The sequence below is a fragment of the Chrysemys picta genome, chromosome 11 (assembly GCF_011386835.1).
Source record: "Chrysemys picta bellii isolate R12L10 chromosome 11, ASM1138683v2, whole genome shotgun sequence".
NCBI classification, from domain to species: Eukaryota; Metazoa; Chordata; order Testudines; family Emydidae; genus Chrysemys; species Chrysemys picta.
Genome location: NC_088801.1, coordinates 13,409,164 through 13,415,118, shown reverse-complemented (window position 1 = coordinate 13,415,118; position 5,955 = coordinate 13,409,164).

Genomic DNA, 5,955 nt, shown 5'->3' with positions numbered 1-5,955 from the left:
AATCTTCCGCCTGGCAGTGCGTGTGGCCGCGGGAGGGAGGGCTGAACACTCCCCAACCTGCAAGCCCCGCCTGCGCCCTGAGATCCCGCTCGCCGGCCGCTCCCCCGGGTGTCAGCAGAAGGATGCGGCCCCTGGAGACCAATGGGAGAGAGCAGGTGCCAATGAGCCGCAGGGTGAGGTGCTGCCGAGGTGGCTCCTACCTTTGTCCCCGGGGCAGTGCGGGAAGGGAGGGAAAGGCAGGGGCTGGATGAAGGCAAACGTCACAAGTTCAAAACGCCCCTGTGCCAAGCAGGTGCCTTGTGCTACCCACCGGGGGACGGGGGGGGGAACCTCCCTGCTTAACCCTTTCGTTGCTGAACATCTTTGCTACCCCATCCACAATGTGCCGCCAAAGCACGGTTCTCGGTTACGTTCAACAAAATCCAGGATTAAAGTCCACGTGTAACTCCGCCTCCCCGAGCCCCGTTAGGTGCAGGCGCTGAAGCGATTACCCGAAATGGCATAGACAGGATAAGAGGCGCTGTAAAGCCCAGGCAAAGGGCAGAAGATGGTGTTTGTAATAGCCTGGGACCAACAGGGCTGCAACCCCGCTGCAAAGTGTTTATAACACCCGTTCTTTGCATGCCTATAGCCTCTCTTAGGCAGGGGGCGAAAAGCCCTCTAGAAGAGCCATCCCTTAAGACAGGCCTTGTCTAAACAGGAAGGGTCTACCTCTATAGTTATACATGGATAGCTACATCCCTATAGCCCCCATGCGTGGGGACATACTCCTGGAGAAGAGTGGCTTTTTTACCTTTAGCGTAAATCCCTTCCCAAGCAAGGTAAGCGAAACCAAGAAAAGCCACTATTATATTGGACTAAGACCATCCACTGGTATAACTGTTTAAATTCAGACCTTAAATTATGCCAGAAAACTTTCCCATGGAAACAACGCCTTAGTCTTGTAACCCCCACTATACAGTAGGTCAGCGTCATCTCCATTTTCTAGGTAGGGAAACGGAGGCACAGAACGATTCAGCGACTTGTTGAAGATTAGGCATGCTGAGGCAGTGGCAGAGCGCAAGAATCCAGACCAAGTCCCCAAGTCTGCCCGATAGACCACTCTGTTCCCCAATTTCATCCTGTCTGATTTTGTGTTTGCAGATGACTGAGCCACCCAGATTTTAATGGACACTGCAACCCTAAGACCTCCATGGAGAAGTTCCTGTGAAGAATGCTGTGTTAGATTCTGTGATTCTCCTGTGGCAGCACTACCTGATGTGATATTCAGGATTTCTGCATGACAGTGGGTGAATATGACAACAGACAGACTTCATAAGAGCTGCAGACTTAAACCATGGGCTCAATAAGAAGCTAGCGGTAGGTTACATCTCTCCATGGCCAGACTGGAGGACTTGTTCACAGCTTTAATTCTGTCAAGAGCTCATGATCTGTTTCCTTTCTCACTCAGGTAAAAGACAGTGTGGTGTCTGGGTTTGGAGGGCTGGGTTCAGCTGATAACATCTCTGTCTAGTCATCACTGCACACACACTGTTCCTATTCTTTGGGCTAAATAGGGGAACTGAAAGGGTTATTTGGGAATACAAAGCCATGTCCCACCACCTGTGACTTTGCCTAAAATTGACACAGTTACCTTTCAAACCTCCTGCATCCACCTGTCTCCCCCTCGTGCTTTGTCATTCTCTTAATCCTGCAAGCTCTCTGCTTCATTCTCTCTCTCTCTCTCTCTCTCTCTCTCTCTCACATCTCCATGACTTTTTATATTTCCCAGTGTTCTGCCACAATCCTGTGATTCCCTGTAGTGCAGGGGACCGCAGGCTTGTTCACTATGTGACAGCATATGTTGCCTTTGCAGCAGTTTCCTGAGTCAGTGAGTGTCTGGCTCTGTGTGCTGAGGAGGGCTGCCACAATGACTCACAGAGGGAAGACAGGCTGCCAACATTTGACAGGCCTGTGGGTGGTCTGTGAGGTACACATCTGCTCAGCCAGCCCTGCTGTCAGTGTCACCAGTTCAAATGGCTGGTGCTTCCTTCAGGTGACCTGCGTCTGTTTGGGGTTACACAAACCAGGACAAACTCTAGACTTTGCAAAACTGACCAGGGGGTGTCCCTGACACATGGCCACCAGGGTCACATGGCCACCCTTTCATATACACAGGTGTGTAACACTGTTATTACTGTATTGTCAAGGCCCCATGAATGTTCTCAGTTCTGGGAATACATCTACACAGCACCTGGGAGGTGTAATTCCCAGTGCAGGTGGCCACACATGCACTAGCTCTGCTTGAGCTAGCACCTAACAATAGCCGTAGTGACTCAGGCTAGCTGCCCAAGTATGCACCCAGGGGGTTGGGTGGGATTGTACTTGGGTGGCTAGTCCAAGCTGTTGCCTGTGCTGCTACAGCCACACGGCTATTCTTAGGCACTAGCTTGAGCAGAGCTAGGGTACGTATGACTACCCATGCTAGGAATTACACCTCCCTCCTAGTTACTAGTGTGTAGACATACTCCAACTCCCTCCTGCCCCTTGCCTTTCAGTCTCTTCACCTCAGCTTTACTCCATGCCTGCAGCTCAGATCTTTCTCCCCTCCCTCCTCTCACTTGCCCTGTCCCCTTCATCCTTCTCCCTTCCCTTGTCTTTCCATTTAATTTATCCCCTCCTAACTAACCCACATGCCCCAACAAATCGTGAACCTAAATATTTGCTGCCATCACATTGTTCACTCTGCTTGTGTGTTCCCTTTCCCCACCCTGTGTCTATCATGTGTATTAGACCCCCAAGGCCTTCAGGGCAGGGACTGTCTACTACTCTGTGTTTGCCCAGTTGCTAGCACAATGGGGCCCTGATTTGGGTTGATCCCCAGGCACTAAGATGATAAAAAAATAATAGCATTCTCTGTAACAAGCTGGATCTAAACTGTGCAACTGTTAGCAAACATTAATCTTTCATTATTCTTTTTATATGAAACTCTCATGATTACTTGACCAAAACCCCCAGAATCAAAGGTTCTGGCTAAACTCTGAAGAGTGTTTTCTTTTGGATACATGAATGTCTTTGTCCTAGTAAGCCTGTCTGTTATTATCCACTCTGTACTCTGAACTTTAGCTAACCCTAGTGTGTTATGAATAAGCTGAACTTTAGCTGGATTATAGCATGTTATTAAATAATAGATTGCGTGTCTTTTGTAGTCCAAATTCTTGACCCTTAGGGAAATGTCCAGATGTCCAGAAAGGAACTACTTATAACTGATATGGGGCAGGTGCTTTCTGTAACCAGTAAGATAATAATCTATTGAAGGATGCTTTTAGCTTATCAGTAATTATTCTACCAGATGATTTCTGTCATAGTGACTTGGTTATAGATATCTTTTGCAATTGATAAAATAGTGGATGGTTGAACTGATGTCTTTAGCTTATCAATTATGTAAAACAGATACCATGAAAAGAAGTCCTCAGTCAATAGTTCATGTTCTTGGTCTCTTTTCTGTGAACATACATAGTATATAAAGAAATGCCTGTTATAGATGTATGCTATAATGGACAAAATGGTGTAATTGAAAAGGGATGCTCATAAGTGCTCTGTAATTGATAAACTTAGTAATTGACAAAATAGGCTAGGAGATGTGCTCTGTAATCAATGTCTCAGCAAAACATTAAGGTATGGATTAATGTCTGAGCATTAAGAGCTAACCGTGGTCCTAGCAGTGATACATTAATTACAAATATCATTGGCTTATTGATTCAAAATAAGATCAAACACGAGAGGACTTTTCTTTGTTCTGAACAGTCTACAAGAGATCCGAAGAAGTGAGGTTTTTATTCACGAAAGCTTATGCCCAAATAAATCTGTTAGTCTTTAAGGTGCCACCAGACTCCTTGTTGTTTTTCTACAAGAGATGAGTTTCAGGGAGTTTGTCTGAAGTGAACTCAGGTAGGCGGCCTCACTTCTGTACTCTCAGATTTGGTATGTATGTTTCCTTTGCTATATTCTGTATAGTACTGCATTAAGTATTGCTGGATGGTCTGTCTTAACTAACTCCGTTGAAGTTTTATTTATTTGACACCATGACTTACATTGGAAAAGAATACAGAGGGCTAGACCCAACTTTCCTGATTCACCCAAGCAATTGTGGTGCTTTCAAAGGAACTACTCTCATGAGTCATGATTTGGGCCAGAATGTCCAGTGGAAATAGAGGGATGAAAGTGCAACATGTATTTTAATTTCCCTCAGTTTAAGGAGAAACCTTTGTGCTGCCACTAGCCTGCATTGATGGCTGCAGGTTAGCATTGACGCTCAGAGATGCTTAATACAACCTGGAGACTAGATGAAAACTCCCGCAAGGGTAGGAAGAGAAGAAACAGCTGCATAGCAAGTGTCATGTGTTGCTAGACTCTGCTGCCACTTTCACTCAGCTCCTCCCCCAGCACATGCCCCACACTAGTAAAACCAGGATTTTGCCCCGAGGATGTTATCAGCAGATGGATGCATTTTACTAACGTAAGCGGTTAAAACTCAGTGGAATGTATCCGCAAACATGAGAAAGTGAACACTGGTTCAGTGTGGACCTGGGCTAAATGCAAATTTTAAACAAATAGTATTTAATGCAGTGGTGCGGCTAGAGCAAGGGGTTCACTTTTGGAATATCCTGAGCACTCAATGCACTAACTTTGCATTGAAGAAAGTTTATTTTTGTTTTATTTTTTTAAAGTGTGTTCTAATGAGAGAAAGAGAAATCTAGAGTTATTTGGCTTGGGTAGCTTACTCTGACTTTATCAGCCATGCTTGTCAATTGCTTTCCTTTTGCAGAGCTTTCAAGTTCTTTTAACAAGCAGGTTTTTGCAGAAAGTTCTCTACTTGGGGGTTCTCTCTCCTACCAAGTTTATAAGAATTATAGGCTCCCAGCTGCAGCAGATCACATGGAGGCATCCTTAACTGACCTTAAGTAAGTTCCTTGATGAATAAGAACCTATTCAGCCTAAGACCTTACAAGTCTGATAGCTTCAGCAACAATGTAAGAACAGCCTTAACACATGTGTACTTGAAATTAGAGCTGGTTAGAAAGCCAATATTTTTCCTGCAAGAAATTTTAAATTAAAAACAGTTTTGAATTGGCATTGTCAATAGTTTATTTTTAAAAATCAAGAAATCACAACAAATTACATTCAAAATGAACATTTTCATTTTGATACTTCCTGCGGAGGGGTGGGGGATGTCAATATTTTCCATCAGAATTGATATGTCCCCTAGAAAATTTTCCATTTTAATTAAATCATGTTTTGGGTAGGTAAATTTCTGCACTAAAAATTGTGACCAGCTGTACTTGAAATGTGATTTTAAATAAAACTGAAATGCACACTTCCTCCAGAGGCTCCCATAGGAGAGGGTGAAGGGGCATGAAGGATCAACAACTTGATTCTGCTCTAACAGTTAGACCTGATTTAAAATTATTATTAAACATGTATATTGTGGTAGTATCTAAAGGCTGCAATCAGTTAGATGCCCCATTGTGATAGGCACACTGCAAATATAGAATAAATGATAGCTCATGTCCCCAAGGAGCTTACAATCTAAAATGTTTGTAACTTTAAAACTACTGAATTGATTTTTGTTAGGTACTAAGGGGATTGATTCGATTGGATGAAACCTTCGCAAAATATGGCATGGAAATCAGTGCAGAGAAAACCAAGCTGATGACAAACAAACGTGATGGGATCAGCTCATATATCACTATCAGTGGACAAGAGCTGGAGACGGTGAAACAGTTCAAGTATTTGTGGGCAATCATCACTGATGAAGGATTCAAGGCAGAAATTCGGGCAAGAATTGAGCAAACAACAGCAGCAGTGGCAAAGCCTAAGCCAATTTGGAGGAATAAGAACATCTCCCTGGAATGCAAACTGAAACTGCTGCATGCACAGGTCATCTCCGTTTTTCTGTATGTGTGTGAGACATGG